The following is an 18249-nucleotide window of genomic DNA, read 5'->3' on the forward strand; positions in this document are numbered from 1 at the left end:
AAATTAATTTCACTTTCATTTTTTTCAAAAATTTTTGCAAAATTTCCATCAAAGCTGAAATATATTTTCAGTAAATGCTTATATATACACACTTAGATTCTGCTTTATTATACTTCCTTTATTATGTGTATGTTTATCCATCTTATTTTTTGATGTGTTTGAAGGTAAATTGAAACCTTTGGTACATGTTTCCTCCAAGTATTTCAATATACCTTTTATTACCTAGAGTTCACTATTGAGTTTACAGTTTTTTTCCTTAATATCATATTTATGTTCTTCTGTTTCAGTTGTAGTTAGTCTGCTATTAAATCTCTTGTGTTTTATTTGCATTTTAGCAGTACATTTTTAGTTTTGGATTTTCCATTTGGTATTTTTAGTAGCTTAATGTTCTCTGCTGAAATTCTCCACCTTTTCACCTATTTCTTGAACACGTTAATCACTTTATGTTAAAGTCTAAATCTGACAAGTATGGATTTCTTGTGTCTGCCCTCTCCACCCAGTTTTCAGTCATTTATGGGTCTTACACTGGCATGACTAGTAACTCTTGACTAAATTGCAAGCATTGTGTATAAAAATTGGCTAGTCTTTGGATGTAATTTTTGTGTTTCAGTGAGAACATTAATTTGCTTTTGATAATGAATATAGGAACAGGTTATCTTACCCCCAACAGGGACTGAGTTATTTCAGACTTGCCTCATCTTTATGAGTTGGTCTATTTCTGTTTCATTTCTGTTCTAAAGATAGTTTTCCTCTCCTTCCTCCATTCTCCTTCTTGTTTTTTTGTTTTGTTTTTTTTTGTGTGTGTGTATGTGTGGTGTGTGTACTGGGGATTGGACCAGGGCATCACACATGTGCATGTGTTAAGGGCTACATCCCCAGCCCCTTGCAGTCATCTTAAAAATATATATATATATATAATTTTTTTTTTAACGGTCCTGGGAATTGATTGATTATAATTTTTAAAAAATTTTCTTAGTTGTAGATGGACATAGTACCTTTTTATTATTTTGGGGCTGGGGGTGGGGTGTGGGAGATTGAACTCAGGGAAACTTGACCACTAAGCCACATCCCCAGCCCTTTTTTGTATTTTGTTTAGAGACAGAATCTCAGCAAGTTGCTTAGTGCCTAACTTTTGCTGAGGCTGGCATTGAACTCTTGATCCTCCTGCCTTAGCTTCCCAAGCTGCTAGGATTACAGGCATGCGCCACCATGCCCAACTAATACCTTTGTTTTATTTATTTTTATGTAGTGCTGAGGATTGAACCCAGTGCCTCACATGTGCTAAGCAAGTGCTCTACCACTGAGCCACAACCCCAACCTGATACTCAAAGTGTTATGAGGGTTAGCAGTAGGTGGGAAGAGAAATAATGGTGTTAGGGCCGAGGATATAGTTCAGTTGGTAGAATGCTTACCTTACAAGTACAAGGCCCTGGGTTCTATCCCCAGCATTTCCCTACCCCCACCCCCACCCCCCCAAAAAAAGAATGAATGGCATTAGATGATGACAATTACTTTGAGAGTATTTTGACAATACTAACTTGTAAGACTAATCTTAATGGGTCTTAATTGCAAAGTTTAGGGCACTTTTATATTTTCTTTGTTGTACTTGCTATTTAAGTTGTCCTCAAGGGCAGATGAATAACATGTCAATAGATTTGTTTTTAACATTGATAATGTTACACCCATATCTGTCATCTCCTATCAATAAACTGAAGAGAGTCCCGAGTGTGTGTTCTGAGATAATACTTAGCAATTGGAGCAGTTACTGATTTGATTATAACTTACCTTGGGAATTAAACATAGAAAGTATAGAAAGATTCAGTTTTACTGCCTTTTCTTCTCATTTGTTGACTTCATGCAAACGTGTCTTATTGTTGCTTAGCTACTGACCTTGTATTTGTTATTTTTGTTTAACAGTTTCCCTCCCATGGAACACTGAACTTGTATAATTCCAGTCTAAATTTAACCCTTTTTATATAAAATTTGAAAAGCCCCATGAAATACGGGGAGATAGCTCTTTATTATTTTTCTACAAATCTGTATATAAGTTGAAATTTTATTAAAATTAAGTTTTAAGTGCTGTTTATGTCTCTTTAGTCACTTTCAATCCGAAATATGTCTTCAGACTTGAGTTTTATGATCTTGACACATTTGGAGACTATAGACGGATGGAATGTTAATTAGTTTGGATTTGTTTATTATTTTCTTATGAATTGATACACAGTGTACATTTTATGCAGAAATATTATTAAAATGGCACTGTCTTCTTGAATTTTAGCAGTTCATGATTTTGCTATTTGTGATGTCTGCCAGGTTTCTCCATTGTAAAGTTACTCTCATAATTAATAAGCATCCTTGTGGAGAGCTACTTTGAGACTATGCAGATATTCTGATCTTCATCAGACACACACATATGGTTTTAGCAGTCATTTATGTTTCTTGGCTGAAAAAATTAATATTGTGATGTTTGCTAAGTGGTATTTTTATAATCCAGTCATTCCTTCTGTTATTAGTTGAAAGTGAAGTTTGTTCCTCTTGAATGTGTTTGTATGAATATAGACTTATGTATTCCTATTTTGTTCAGTGGGTTATAATCTCTTGCTGTTATTATATTTTCCTGTTTAAATATCCCAGATTGTCCAGTCCTTTCTTGAGGGTTCTGTGTCTTTATGATATAACTCTATATTATCTGAGCAATTTCTTGCTTTCTGGTACAATAAGATGTTCTATACTCTTATGTTTTCCTGTCCCAATTTTTCTAAGACCCTTATTTCTTATAGTGGAAAATATTGAGAAGCCAAGATCTAGTCCTAAGTATGCTCACTGCTGTTGGGTTATTTCTGTTTTCAGGCCTCTTCAGTGGATTGAACTAGGAAAAGTGTGTGTGTATCCCCATAAGTCCACACTAATACCCCAGATTTCCATCTCACCACCAAAGGGTTCTTGTTCTTTCTTTCCACATTTGTAACTCCTTTCTTGGACAGTTGAGAAACCAGCTCCCATCATCTTCAGAGATTTACTTAGTGCCTCAATGTCTACTGTATGTGAGCAATCTCCTGTTGCTGCCACATTTCTTCCACTGGTGCTGTCCTGTCTTGACTCAATCAGCACTGTCACTCCTAGCCTCCATAGAAGCCTTTCTCATTCTGGGCTCTGATACCCACTGCTGGGCTTCCTGTGCCTATCTCCCTCAACCTTGATTGATCCCACTAGTGCCTTTTGAGGGTTGTTTTTTGTTTATTTTTGGTATTGGGGATTCAACCCAGGAGCATTTTACCACTGAGCTGCATCCCCAGTCTCCCTTTATATACATATATATTTTTTGAAACAGTCTCATTAAATTGCCCCAGACTGGCCTCGAACTTATTATCTTTCTTCCTGCATTAGCAGCCCACAAGTTTCTTTTTACTTAAGAAAAGCTGGGGGTGGTTGGGCAAAAAGCCTGAATCTGTCTTGATATAGGCTGTGTGTGTGTGTGTGTGTGTACACACTGGAGATCAAACCCAGGGCCTTGCACATGCTAAGCACATGCTGTACCACTGAGCTACATCTCATACTCCTTGAAATAGGCTTTTAATTTTAGTTACCTAATCCCAGGTGATACCTGACTCTGGCACATGTCAGTGTAGCCCTCATTTTAAGTTTTCTGAACACCTATAGGTAAGTTTCAGAAAATAAAATATTTCTATTTAAAAAAATTTTTTTAGTTGTCAATTTGTCAGTGTACCTTTATTTTATTTATTTATATGTGGTGCTGAGAATCAAGCCCAGTGCTTGATTCTCAGGCTAGGCAGTGCTCTGCCACTGAGCCACAACGCCAGCCCAGTATTTCTATTTGGAAAGTGTATTCTTTGAAGATCTATTTTCTTGGATGTTTCTTTGTGTCAGACATTCAACTTTGTCTTTTTCCTAGTAGATTGGGTGTTATCTTGATCATTTTGGTATTCCTCTTTGAGGTTAATATATGAGGCATTTAATGTTTGACAAATAAACTTTTATGGAGAATATGGTAAAGGTACCTTGGGTTTTAAGGAAAATGTTCTGCTAACTTGATGTTCCATGCTATGTGAAGTTCTCTATTGGTTTAGCTAGCCAGCTGTCATCATGAGCTGTACTCTGAAAATTCAAATGAGTGATTTTTAAAATACTAACTACTGTTGTTAGTTGAGAAGCATTTGGTGATACTAATTCTTACCATTCTGAAGGTTTGTATGGGTGTACAAAATCTTTCAGCCAAAGATTTTTTTTCTTCCTAATTTCCAGAAATGTAGTATAGAAGATAAGTCTTTTTTTTTTTCGCAGTGCTGGGGATTGAACCCAGGGCCTTATGCTTGCAAGGCAAGCACTCTACCCACTGTGCTATATCCCCAGCCCCTAGAAGATAAGTCTTTTATTCCCATTTTAGATAGTGAGTAGTTTCTTTTTATTTTTTTATTGTAAATGCTGTGTTAATATAAAATACATTTGTCAGGAGTGGACTTTTTCTGGGAAATATGTTACACAAGATTTGTTTCAGATACCTTGTTAGGATGTTCCCTTTTAGGTATAATTTGTTTCCTTTGGTTCTCTTTGGTTTAGTTTGGTGTGGTGTAGTGGTTTAGTTGGTTTCTCTTAAATAAAATTTTAATTTGGAACCAGTCTTCCCCAGAGTGCAGCTATGCCGGTGTAAAGTAGCCAGCAGATAAACATGGCCCAAGTTCCTAGAATGTTTTTTATCTGATGTTTGGTGGAGAGAAAGACATTTTTATAATGAAATACACATGGTATCATAGAGTATCATGCAGATTTGTGTGAATTTTTAAGACTAAAAACAAGAAAAGAACTTTAATATTTATTGGAGGACTGCTTTAGACTGTGCCCTAAACCATGGGAATATTCACTCTCCTCTGCTATCAGGGATACTTCTGTTTTGGGGAAAAAGAAAGAGAGTGAGAGGAAATGATGTGTTCTCTCACAGTTGATGAAGTCTGGTTTGTTTCTTTTCTGCAGCCAGTTTATTCATGTGTCTAACATTGCTGGCCTTTTTGAGCTTCTTAGATTCCTTAGTTTACTGACTTTCCCCAAAACACCATATTCTTTCAGTGCATAATTTGATGAGTGTTCATTTATTTTCTGAAGTGTTATTTGTATTTTGTCATCTTTCACAATGCTTCCTTCCAAAGCATTTACACAGGAAACAGCCTCAGTTGTGACCACCTTGCGTAGCAGACCATCTCCAGCAGTCCTGCTGGCTGCTGTACTAGCTGAGGAGGAACTGCTTCTGCAGTGTTGTGAGGCATCCTATCCTCTACCTCAGTCTCAGTGGCTGAGCTGCTTCCTTGAATGGATCATTGCCTCTTGAGAAACAAACCTGGAAATTGGTCCTCCTGCTCATTGGAGACCTATTACATGTTCCCTTGTCTGTCTAATGTCACATCCTGGCAAGTGGGCCATCCTTGTCTGTGTGACTGCCATTCTATTTCCTAAATCATCTCTCCTGGCTCTGAGGCTACCCTAGGGAGAGAGAAAGTGGACAGATGTGGGTTCATGTTTGAAATAAAACTTCTCATTTAGTAGTGTGAGTATTATGTGATACATATAAAATTATTATTATTTTCAAGATGGAACATTTTACTAGCTATTAATACTTGAAATAGAAAATAACACCATATTAAGAGCATGGGAGTTACAGAAAATTATTAGACTATTTCCCAAATTAAAGTTTTTACCTTGAGCAGAACAAGTGTGTATATTTGCATGTTTAAATGTTAGAATGCTAACGATGATAGTCATTGACAGAAATGTTAGACTCGTTATAGTTTTGTTATCATAGTACCCTTCAAGTTTGAGTATGAATCTTTCAACAAGAAGCTATAAGACTTTATTAGAGCTGTATATTTTTTCTTTCTCCTTGTTTGGAAGCTTTGTATAATCTATGCAGCTTGATAAGTAATGTGTTTATATTAAAGGGGAAATATATAGACCAGGTTTTTCCTTAAATAACTGATGAGTAGGTTGGTTTTAGTAAATATGCTAGTTCCCCCCCCACCCTCTGAATCATCCATGCATATGGTGGTAATTTAGTGACTAGGAGGAACTGTAAATTATTGGTTATAATAAATTGTTGTTATGCCTGCAGCACATTGAGCAAAAAGGATGAATTAGGGTCAGAAATAGTAACAGGCTTTTGTCCAGGAAACCTCAAAGCATATAATGAGGTATTACCATGATGATTATGTTAAAAAAATCCAAAGAAATATTGAAGCTTTAGGCTTAATAAAACAGATTACAAATAAAAAATGACTTTTTTATATTTCTGAAAATCTCTTTGAATTGTCTAAGAGCTTTTAAGAAGTCTCTTGCCATATTTCATGATTTGTTGGTGGATAGAATATGCAATATTACAAAAAAAATTACCATGATATTTTCCCAGTGACAGTATTTGTAACTTCTCCAGATGATCATTTTTAACTAGTCCATCTTTTGGTAAATTTTTAAAATTTTGAAATAACTTTAAACTTAACCGAAAATAATTCCCCTAAATTCTTTACCCAGATGTCCTGATTGTTGACACCACATTGGGTTTATCCTTTTCTCTGTGTTTTTTCCTGAACTATGTGAGACTAAGTTTCAGGTATGGTGCATATTTTTGCCCTTGAATACTTCAGTGTGTTCAGTGTGTTTTTTTTCTTCCTTCCCTCCTTTCTTTTTTCTTTTTTCTTTTTGGTACCAAGGATTGAACCCAGGAGTGCTTAGCCAATGAGCTACATCCAGCCCTTTATTTATATAGGGACTGGGTTTCATTCAGTTACTGAGCCTGGCTTTGAATTTGTGATACTCCTGCCTCAGCCTCCCAAGCTGCTAGGATTATAGGTGTGTGCCACTATGCCCAGCTTCAGTATGTTTTCATAAGAACAAAGACATTCACTTACGTAAACAGTGCAGTAATCAAAATCAGGAAGTTAACATTGATATATTTGTACAGATATTACTTGTACTTCATCAGTTATCCCAATAATGCTTTCATAAAAACACCACCACCACCACCAACAACAATCAAACAAGCCTCCCGTTTTTCCAGGGTTCAGTTCAGGATCTCATGCAGTGTTTAGTTGGTATGTCTCTTTAGTATTCTAAACCTTGCCCTTGTTTTTGCTGTCTGTGACCTTGAATTATTTTGCAGAGTGTCCCTCAGTTTAGATTTATCTCTTGTCTCAGTTTCCCCTAGACCAAGTGATGAGTTATATCCTTCTTAGCCCATCACATCAGGAGTTCATGATTTCAGTGGTATCTGTATGGGTAATGTTAATCCTGATTACTTGCCAGGTTTCTTCACTGTAAGACGACTATTTTTTTTACCTTTGTAATTAATAAACATCTTACAGGGCAATACTTCAAGAACTTGAGGTATCCTATTCCTCCTCTAACCATCATCCACTAATGTTAGGTTTTACCTGAATTCATTACTGTGGTATTATCAAGTGCTGGTATTCACAACTCTTCTAGATGGCAGTTTTTATACTGAGCAGCTTTATTCTTGGGCTTTTGGTAATTACTTTCTTTACAAGTGACTATAAACCTGAGAAGCCATTATATTGAAGTTGAACAGTGTCTCTCTGTTCTATGTCATTCATACATGCAACCTTTGGACAACCTTTGGACTGGGTTGCCAAAAGGGAGACGGTACATGACCTGTTGAGATTGGGGACAGAGTCTGCTGAGTGTGTCCTGAGTGCATGTTTAGCTGTTATATGTTCTGTGTCTGCTTTCCCCTTATTTTGGGGCCTTTTGGCATCTGGAACCCAGCATATTCTACTTGAAAGCTCGGTTACATGCCCCTGGTTCAATCCCTAGTACCAAAAAAGAAAAGGCTTGGTTTTAGGGGTTAACAATCATTAATAAAATTGATCTGTAGTTATCTTGTTTTGTTTACTTGAAAATGCTGTTACTGAATCCAGTTGTCACATCTTAATTTTTATATACTAACAAGTGCTTGCTATGGTTTGAATATGGTTTAAGTGTGTCATACATTGTAAGCTTTTTGTTGCTAGTGCGGTGTTGAGAGATGGCAGGACCTAGTGGAAGGTTGCAAGACTGGGCTTTTCCCCTGCCCTGACTTCCTGTCTTATAGTGTGATTTTGATCCCACTTTTGAATGTGCTCCCACCATGTGGTGCCGCCTTCCATGAGGTAATGCAACCATGGGCCCTTGGTAGAGCCAGTGCTATGGTGTTTGGTCCTTTAAACTCCAAACCTATGAGATAAATAAACGTCTTTATAAGTACCCAGCCTTGGGTATTTTGTTATATTAAAAATCACCCCCCCCCCCAAAAAAAAAAGACTAATGCAGTGCTTGTAATTTTATTCAAGAAATAAATGATCTTTTATAGTAGTGATAATGAATTTTTAAACATATGGAATCTCAAAAAGCTTAGAAGAAAGAATTTTGAATGTGTTTACCACAAAGAAGCAAAATATTTGAGGAGATAGATATGTTTAACCTGGTTTAAACATACAGTGCATACATGTATAAAAAGATCACATGATACTCCATAAATATGTACAATTTTTAATGTTTTTATGTGTCAGTGTAGAAGTTAATTTAAGGATATATAGTGAATCAAAGTCTACATCCCTATAAAGCCCAGAGAACATGGCATTTTCCCCAAAAATTATAGCTTTTTTTTTTTTTTTTGCTTTTATTTGGTCCTGGGGATTGAACTTGGGGACACTTGACCACTGAGCAACATCCCCAGGCCTATTTTGTATTTTATTTAGAGACAGGGCCTCACTGAGTTGCTTAGTTGCCTCGTTTCTGCTACAGCTGGCTTTGAACTCACAAGCCTCCTGCCTCAGCCTCCCATACTGCTGGGATTACAGGCATGCAATGCACTGCTGCGCCTGGCAGTTCCTTTGTTTATTTATTTATTTATTTTTATGTGGTGCTGAGGATTGAACCCAGTGCCTTCACTTGTGCTAGGCAAGCATACTACCACTGAACCACAACCCAACACCCCCATAGCTGGTTTTTGATAGTTTAAAAAAAAAAAAAAAAAAGATGTCCAAAATGCAACAACAATTTGCCTCACCAATACTTCTTTTCTTGCTGAATTTCCACTTACTAGGACCTTTTAAATTATTTATCCTCAATTTGTAGTCTTTTACCTTTAGTTTTAACCACTCCTCCCAAATCCCTAAAATGCAAACTATTATTTATAAGTGAACCACCTTTTTTTTTTTTCTTTTTTTCTTTTTGGGTACTGGGGATTGAACCCAGGGGTGCTTAACCACAGAGCCACATCCCCAGCTCTTTTTTATATTTGATTTAGAGACAGGTTCTCAGTCAGTTGCTTAGAACCTCACTAAGTTGCTGAGGCTGGCTTTGAACTCACGATCCTCCTGCCTCAGTTTCCTAAGTCACTGGGATTACAGGCATGCACCACCACACCCAGCCTAAATGATCCTTAAATTTAAAAAAAAATAAAATAAAACTTAGTTTGGATTCATATCCCATTCACACCGGTGTGTGCTACCAGTGATCAGAAATGCCCTCAGTCTCCACATCAGCCTTGTTCTGACTCTCACATCCTGCTGCCTCCTCCCTCCCTGGAGCAGTGGGTAGGATGCTGGTGCAACATTAGCAGCCTCTGAATTGCTGAAGCTCACAGCATGCACTTTGCCCATTATGTGAGCTCAGATTGAAAACTGAAGTATATCTGGAGGTCTGAGGATTGTCCTACTCAGTTGTGTAACAGGCCCTTCTCTGGCTTGCTTGCTGCTGACTTGACGTTGCTCTGACTCCTGGTCCCTCATGCGGAGGGCATAGAAGCAGGTTTCCAGTCTCTGTCTCGGGCATAGTCCAAGAAAGGTGGCAGGTGACAGTCTTACTTTTCTTATTTTCCATCTGGTTGGCCTGGCTTCTCTTAAGAATACATCAGCTGGAATAAAAAGAGAGGGTCAGCCCCTGCCATCTAAGGCCACCAAAGCTGCCAGGGAACGCCCGTCTGCATTTCTTCCCTGCTGCTGGTTTTCCTAACCTCTTGTCATCTGTCCATCCAGTGACTCATAGCTGCAGCCCTTGCTAAAACTTAGTTCTTCTGACTTAGTGCTTTCCTGCCTACCTTCTTCACCTGCGCAGAAGCCTGTGGGAAGAGAGCCACACTTGTCCATCCACCAAATGAGTCAGATTAGCTGCAAAAAGACATGAAGGAGTTAGAGCACCAACTTGCTTCCTGTTCTTATTAGTCTCTCTCCCTCTCCCCACTCCCCCCTCCTTTTTTTTTTTTTTTTTTTTTGGTGGGGTCTTGCTGTGTTGCCCAGGCTGGTTTGGGCTCAAGTAGTCATCCTGCCTTAGCCTTCTGAGCAGCTGGGACTATAGTTGTGCATCACTGCATCTGACTTCTGTATCCTTTTTATTTTACCTTTGACCTCCACCTTAATCCATAGGGTTCGAGATGGTACCTCCTACCATAGCACCTTCATGTCGATATTCATTGAAGGTTGGGGAGCAGGGTAGGAATAGATGACTCCATCTCCAATTAACAGCCTTGTTATATTTGTATAGTAGGTTTTTTTGCCAGGAACTTGTATCAGAATCCCAGATGCTGCTGTTGTGTGCCTCTTATGGAGAATCTGTAAGAACAGTTAAAGGAATTTGATATGCCTGTCTTCATCTCCTTCATCCCCTTCTTCCTCTCCTTCCTCTACATTTCCCTATTGGCACACCCTGGGAGGGAAGGGACTATAGGGTATCGGATGACAGAAGGTGCCCAGACCCTGGCTGCGGCAGGGAAACACTGAGTCTTGGAGAAAGGACTTACCCAGGGAAGCTGATGTGGCTGTACAGCCAGGGAGAACCCATTGGCCCAGCCACAGTGCTGCCACAGCATCAGACCTAGTGGAGGGAGGAGAGGTGGGTGGAATGGGGTGGGGCACTTAGAGGTTATGTAGAATATTGTGTGTAAATTATTCCCAGCAAGCAAGTAACATGGCCAGAGTTCCATATCAAAAGTCTACCTGATCAGGATCAGAGGAGGCTGAGGCTGGGGCAGGGAAGGCAGATTTCTGCAGTTGCTAAATGAGAAATGAGGAAGGTCAGGGCTGAGAGCCTTGCCAGTGGGTGGCAAAAAGGGGTACATGGGGAAGACTTAATAACTGCACTTCCAAAAGTGTGGTCCTGGACTGATCTGAGTGTGCAGGTGGGAAGCAGCCAGGTGTTCTTATCAAAGCCTATTTCTGTCCTACTCCAGAACAGTCTTTGAGCAGTCTTGAAACAGCCCTCTTAATCTTATTCACATTAATAATTCACCCTCAATTGTAATCTTTGCTTAGCCTAAACTGACACAAGCTTGGTCAGGAGACTTGCTTAGGGACACACAGCCTATGAGAAGCAAAGCAGTTGCCAGCTTCTCAGGCTCTGCATATGTATTTACAGTCATGTTATGTCTGGTAATACTACACACCTGAGTGACTTTGTTTTCTGGTAGTGTAAAGACTTCTCTTATGTTCTACCTTGATACCTATAAGAATAAATTTTTTAAAAAATGATTCAAGAAGTAAACTGGCTCATGAAATGACTACATATAGTGATATTTTGTCTTATTCAACCTACATTGTCATTTTGGTGCCTGAATGATCAAGAGTATGTGGAATTTTAAAAATAGATACTTATTTTGTGCTGTTGTGTAGAGTATTGCTTAACTGTACTCAACTGGTGGGTATTTACAAAATATCTGTTGCGCAAAATGAATTATATGAAATGAATTTCTGTTTCTTATACCTTATTCAGAATGATGCTTCTAGAGCTTTGTTACTCATATATATATTTGCTGATGCAGCTGTAATGCTAGTTAGAAACAGGGATAAAATGAACTGGGTTGTTTGTGGTCTTTGAGGGTTCTATTTTAGGGAGCACCGTCTGTTTTTAGTTGCTCCAAACTGCCTTTTATGCACAAGACCAAAGTAGGATGAATGTATACCACAAAGTAAGATCATGCAGAACTTGATACATCATTTTCTCTGCTTCTAGTGTTACTTCCAGGTTTTTCATTTAATTTAAATAAAATTTATTTAATTTTTAGAGGACTAACATAAAATTTTAATTTTGAAATGACCTTTTAAAATTTTTATTTTTAATTTTGGTAAAATATACATAATAGCTTGGCGTAGTGGTATACACCTATAATCCTAATTGGGGAAACTGAGGCAGGAGGATCACAAGTTCAAGGCCAGCCTGGGCAACTTAGCAAGATCCTATCTCAAATAAAAGGCCTGGAGATGTAGCTTAGTGCTTGTCTAGCCTCTCAAGGGTTCAGTTCCCAGTACCCTCCCCCAACACACGTGTGCACATATATACACACTCTATATTCATCAGCTTTTAATTGCTGTGACTGCAATATTCCTCAACAACTTAGGAAGAAAAGTGTATTTGGCTCACAGTTTCAGAGGTTCAGTTCTTAGTTGGCCAACTCCAAATTAAAGCAGAACACCATGGCAGAAAGGCATGATGGAGAACTACTCAGCATGACAGCTGGGAAGCAGAGTGTGAGTGAGCAAGGTACCAGGAGCAAAATACAAATCTCAATACATACCTCCAGTGACCCACTTCCTCCAGCCACGCGCTACTTGCCACCACCCAGTTAGTCCATCCAAATTGTTAGTCCACCAAGTTTTATATTTAATATATATATATATTTTTAGTTGTTGATAGACCTTTATTTTTATGTGGTGCTGAGAGTTGAACCCAGTGCCTCACACATGTGAGGCACGTGCTCTACCACTGAGCTACAACCCCAGCCCTCTTAACTACTCTTAAGTGTACAGTTTAGTAGTGTTAAGTACATTACATTGTTGTGAGACTAATCTCTAGAACTTTTTTAAAATCTGAAATTATTTTTTTAAAGTAAGGTGTTCTGTTAGAATTGAAAAAGTAGGAAGCCAGAGGTATAGTACTGACAAATGCAACAAGGTGTTTTGGTGCCAGGGAGACACAACCAGTTGTGTGGTGGCTTGGCATCAGGGAGCTAAAGAGCAAGGAGAAGCTGAGTTCTGGATGGGAAGGTGAATTGCTTGGGGAGGGATACTGCATTTTGGATACTGCATCAATTCACTTCAGCTAAGTCAGCTCATGTCCAAAGGCTCTAGATCAGGAAGCAGCAGGCTTTTTTCTCTAAAGGGCCAAATGGTAAATATTTTTACAGTCTGTGGTTTCAGTCCTAGCCATTTAACTCATCCCTGTAGTGCAAAAGCAGCTGTTGACAGTAACTGAATTAAATGAGCTATGGCATCAAGTGCCAAACCTTCCTCTAGGTGGGCATGATGGTTTTAATCTTGAATCTGCAGCCATTGGCAGTTTCCTTATCAAGGAAACCGCTTTCTTAGAGTTCATTTTCTCCTTTGTAAAGTGGGAACAATACCTGTAATACTTAGGGCTGGCACATAATTACATGAAATAATATGTAAAATGCTGCTCAGAAAGTAGAAGTAACTATTGCATTTTTTATGAAATGTCATTCTGGGGTGGTATTTAAATCATAGATTGGTCTTGGGCTTCTGTTTTTAATTTAGTAGCAAATTTATAACTGCATGACTTAGGGAAGGTCAAAACAGCTACAGCACACACTTGAGAAATGCCGTGGAGATACATGTTAATTTCTCTAGTAGGTAACAGGATAGCTGTTTCAGGTGTTCCAGGAAAGTGTGGACTGTGTTCTTCATAGTCATTGAGGGATCAAGATTCTTCCATTTTGCTTCTCTGTCATCGCTTGTGGCATTGTCCTTGATGGAGATGGATCACATAGTTACCATGCTCATGCTACAGCCCTAGAGAGACAGTGGGGGACATCCCAATTCCACTCATACCTGGGAAAGACTTGGGTAAGTGGTCACACCTCTAACTTGACAGAAGGGCAGAGAGCTGGAGTCAGGCCCCAGTTTGTCACCACAGGAGGAGGAGGACAGATCCCATGAGGTCACATTCTGTGTATATCCTGTGGTGAATCCCAAGCAGCCTGTCCTTTTGTGGACTGGAGTTTTCTTTCTCAGGTTGCAAATGAAGTCACTGAATTTCACTTTTGAATACAAGGCAATGTACCAGGGTCAGAAGGTTAAGAAATATAATTGCACAATGCAGTTTAATTGGCTTTTAGGTTAAAAAGCTCTTTATTTTAGATCAGATTAGACTTTCAGTAAACATTTCCATTGGCTGGAGTCCTTGGTTGTTAGAAATTGGTAATCAGTATATTCTATTTGTAGTTTTGGTTTTATGTTTGCTATATTACAATTTAATATTATATAAATTTGTAATTTAACACTCTCTCTCTCTCTCTCTCTCTCTCTCTCTATATATATATATATACATATATATATGCCATAATTTGGGAGTATCCTTAGATACTTGACCTAAATTTTTCCTGGAAAAAATTCTGGCTATATAGATACAACAACTTGGGAGTATTCTTGAAATACAGTATAGATTTGCATGTCAGTTCAGATGAGAAAGTTTCTCTTCTGGTGTCTTCCCTGATTAACGCCTTTACATTTTTTTATGTGGCTTTTTGCTTTCCCTGCCATAATTCTTGAGTTTGGGTGTGCATTTGTGATTAGACTCATATTTGAGGGGCATGGGAATACCTTATCATTAGTTATCAGAGTTTAACCTCAACTCTACAGAAGGAAGTAATGAATCTACAGTCAGTTTTTTCAGTAATTTGAGTGAATCTTAAATTGAATAATGCTACCTTTTGTAAAATAGAGCAAAATTTGTGACTCATGAATATTTGCATAGAAAACATACTTGGAAGTGAAGTAAAACAAAGACTAAAATAATTAAACATGTTTTGCTTATTTTTTATTCTAGGAATATGCCTGTACTTCATGTGAATTGGTAGGGTCATATGCAACTGATGTAATATAATGTATGTTTGACTAAGACATTTAGAAAAAAAAACAAAGCATTTAAATTATGGCTTTTTTGCTTATGTTGGCTAATTGTTCTCTAGTTTACTGTCTTAGATGTGGATGTTAGTATGGAATACGACTTCATAAACATTAAGGTTGTGACTTTTCTTAATTATTTTGACATTAATTGTACCCTAAGGTAGTAACAGGGGTTATCACCGGACAGCAAGAATGGAGTTAATATTTCTTTTTGCCTCTTTGGATTTTTGTTTCTGCCCATGAATGTGTGTCTTTTGGATTTTTCTGTTTCTGCCTATGAATGTGTGTTGAGTAATAACCTCTCCCAACACACACACACACACACACACACACACACACACACACACACACACAACATTTTTTGCATGAGCACAGTCCATCTGATAACTATACATACAAATGGGGCATGAGAAAATGCCTACTAAGAGACTGGGAAGAGAAGAAGGAGGTCTTCATTTCTTCTAGTATAACTCATCCTTATGGGGATTATGAATATTCCACTGTTCAGTTAGCCATGTGCTTATTTTATATATACATTTATTTTTATATTTATACTTACACTGGCCAAATAGGGGTTAATGAAATTGTACTTTAGTCTTTAATTGACACATGACTTATTCCTTTGCCATTAGCCTTTAAGTTTTTTCACTTCTGTGAAATTTTTTGTTGTTCTTGTAGCTTATAAATTTTAATGTCTCTTTCTTAGGTTGATCCTGATTGATAAATAGAACAGCTTGATTTTCTTTTTTTTTTTTCCCTGTTTCATTCTACTATCTTTCCATCCCACACCCCCTCCCACCCTAGCTTGGTTTTATTTAGCAGTAATGTTAGCAGTTTCAGGAGAATAAGATGTCAGAAGTAGAATTATTATTCTGACATAGTATATTTATGAGTAGGCATACACTGTATAGTTTACAGGGAATATAATTTGTTTTGCATCAGAATGAATTATTTTGCAAATCAGAGTAGGATTTTAAGTGTTTTTTCCTTTTTCCAGTATTTTATAATGAATGTATGTATTTGCTTTCATTACTGTGACAAAATACCTGACATAATCAACTTAATAAGGGCTTTATTTTGGTTTCAATCCAAGGTCACTTGGTCCTGTTGCTTTGGGCCTGTGGCAGCACAGTACATCATGGTGGGAGCTTGTGGAAGAGGAGGCCTATTCACTTCATAGTGGCCTGGAAGCAAAAAGAGATGGCGGAAGAGGCCAGGGTCCGCATATTCCCTTCCAGGGTACGCACTCCTCATACTGAAGACTTCCCATTAGGCCCCACCTTTTAAAGGTTATATCCCTGCACAGTAGTGCTAAGGGCTGGGGACCAAGCCTTTAGCACTGTGGACCTATGGGGAATATTCCAGAGCCAGACCATTGCAATATATATTACTTTATAATGATAAAAGAGATATAAAAATAGTAATCGCAAGTGATATAGCTATTTCTACAAAAAGGCACTGTAAGAATCACATGGTTTATAGGTGTAGGCTTATAAAATGCTATTGGTAAGACTATGCTTTGTTTATTAACTCCCCCCCTTTTTTTTGTTTTTTCATATAGCTTTATCGAGGTAAAATTGGAGTATAATAAAATGCACATATTTGGGCTGGAGCTGTAGCTCAGTGGCAAAGCACTTGCCTAGCATGTGTGAGGCACTGGGTTTGATCCTTAGCACCACATAAAAATCTGTCCATCTACAACTACCAAAAAAAAATTTAAATGCACATAAAGTGCATTTTATGTATTTTAATTACTTTTGATGTTTTGACACATACATAACCAATACAATCAATATAAAAAACATTTCCATTACTTTTTTTAAAATTTGAAATCATGCAGACTGTGTTTCCTGCATGATTTATTTCATTAGAAATCAGACACCTTAAGATACATAGAAGCCCTGTCCCACATGTCAACTACTTCAAAATTAAATGGCACACTTGTAAACATCTCACAGGTCAAGGAAGAAAACACAAGAAAAGTAAATAAGAAGTGCTTTTAAGTAAGTAATAAAAGCTTAAAATATCAGAATCTCTGAGATGAAACAGTACTCAGATGAACATTTATAACTTAAAGGTCTTGTATCAGAAAGAAGCTACTATCAAATTATTTCAAGTTAGGTAGTAGGAGCAGAAATATATGAATTAGAGAAGAAATAATACAGCTAAAAGTTAAAAGTCTAATCAAGAAAACAAGAACACAAAAATTCATATTAATGGTAAGGTAGCTATCAAAATAACCTTACAGATGCTAAAAACATATTAAGGTAATATTGCAATTTCATGCCAACATATGTGGTAGCATACATAACATGCTTTATAATAGAGAAGGACCCATGTGCTGCTGAGAAGAAAGTCAATTCATTGATGAAATATTCTGTATATGTCTATAAAGTCTAAATTACTGATCGTAGTTTTTAGTTCCATAGCTTCTTTATTAAGTTTTTGTTTGAAGAATCTATCCAGTGGTGACAGAGGCACATTAAATTTATCAAGTATTATTGTGTTATGGTCTGTTCGATTCTTGAAACTGAGTAGGGTTTGTTTGATGTACATAGATGCTCCATTATTTGGGGTATAAATATTTATGATTTGTTATGTCTCGTTGATGTGTAGTTCCCTTAAGCAGTATGAAAGAAATGTCCTTCTGTTCCTTCTGATTAACTTTGACTTGAAGTCTACTTTATCTGATATGAGGATAGAAAACCTTGATTGTTTTATGTCATCCATGTGAATAACATGGTTTTTGTCCATCCTTTTACCTTCATTCTGTGGATGTCTTCACCTATAAGGTGAATCTCTTAAAGACAGCATATTGTTTGGGTCTTGTTTTTTAATCCAATCTGCCAGTCTGTGTCTTTGAATTGACGGGTTTAGGCCATTTACATTCAATGTAATTATTGAGATATAATTTTTATTCCCTTCCATTTTGATTTATTTCTCATTTTTACTTTGAGTTATTTTCTCCTTTGAATGACCATTTTTCTAGTGTAGTTCCTTCCTTTGCTGATTTTCACTTTTATTTTTCAGTTTTTCTTCATGAAATATTTTATTGAGTGTTTTGTAGTGCAGGCATTCTAGTTGTGAATTTTTTTTTTTAACTTTTATTTATCATGGAAGGTTTTGTTTCATCATCAATTCCAAAGCTTAATTTTGCTGGCTATAGTATTTTTGGTTGGCATCCATTTTCTTTCAGAGTTTGTTATATATTATTCCAAAACCTAGCTCTGAAGGTCTGGGTTGAGAAATCACCTGATATCCAGGATGGTTTTCCTCTAAATGGTACCCACCATTTTCTCTGGCAGCCTTTAAAATTCTATCCTTATTCTGTAAG

The 18249-nt window shown here is 37.4% G+C and overlaps 1 protein-coding gene and 1 long non-coding RNA gene across 2 annotated transcripts in view; both read left to right on the forward strand.

Moving 5' to 3' along the window:
- CHSY1 (chondroitin sulfate synthase 1) overlaps positions 1 to 18249 on the forward strand; it is an 84323-nt gene that overhangs the window by 43750 nt on the left and 22324 nt on the right. The gene's annotated exons all lie outside the window — the stretch shown is intronic.
- LOC306650539 lies at positions 956 to 8317 on the forward strand. The gene is made up of 2 exons (XR_013760955.1): positions 956 to 4270; positions 4372 to 8317. It is a non-coding gene; the product is annotated as an uncharacterized lncRNA (long non-coding RNA).

This window comes from Sciurus vulgaris (assembly GCF_902686455.1).
Source record: "Sciurus vulgaris genome assembly, chromosome: 2".
Taxonomy (NCBI): Eukaryota; Metazoa; Chordata; class Mammalia; order Rodentia; family Sciuridae; genus Sciurus; species Sciurus vulgaris.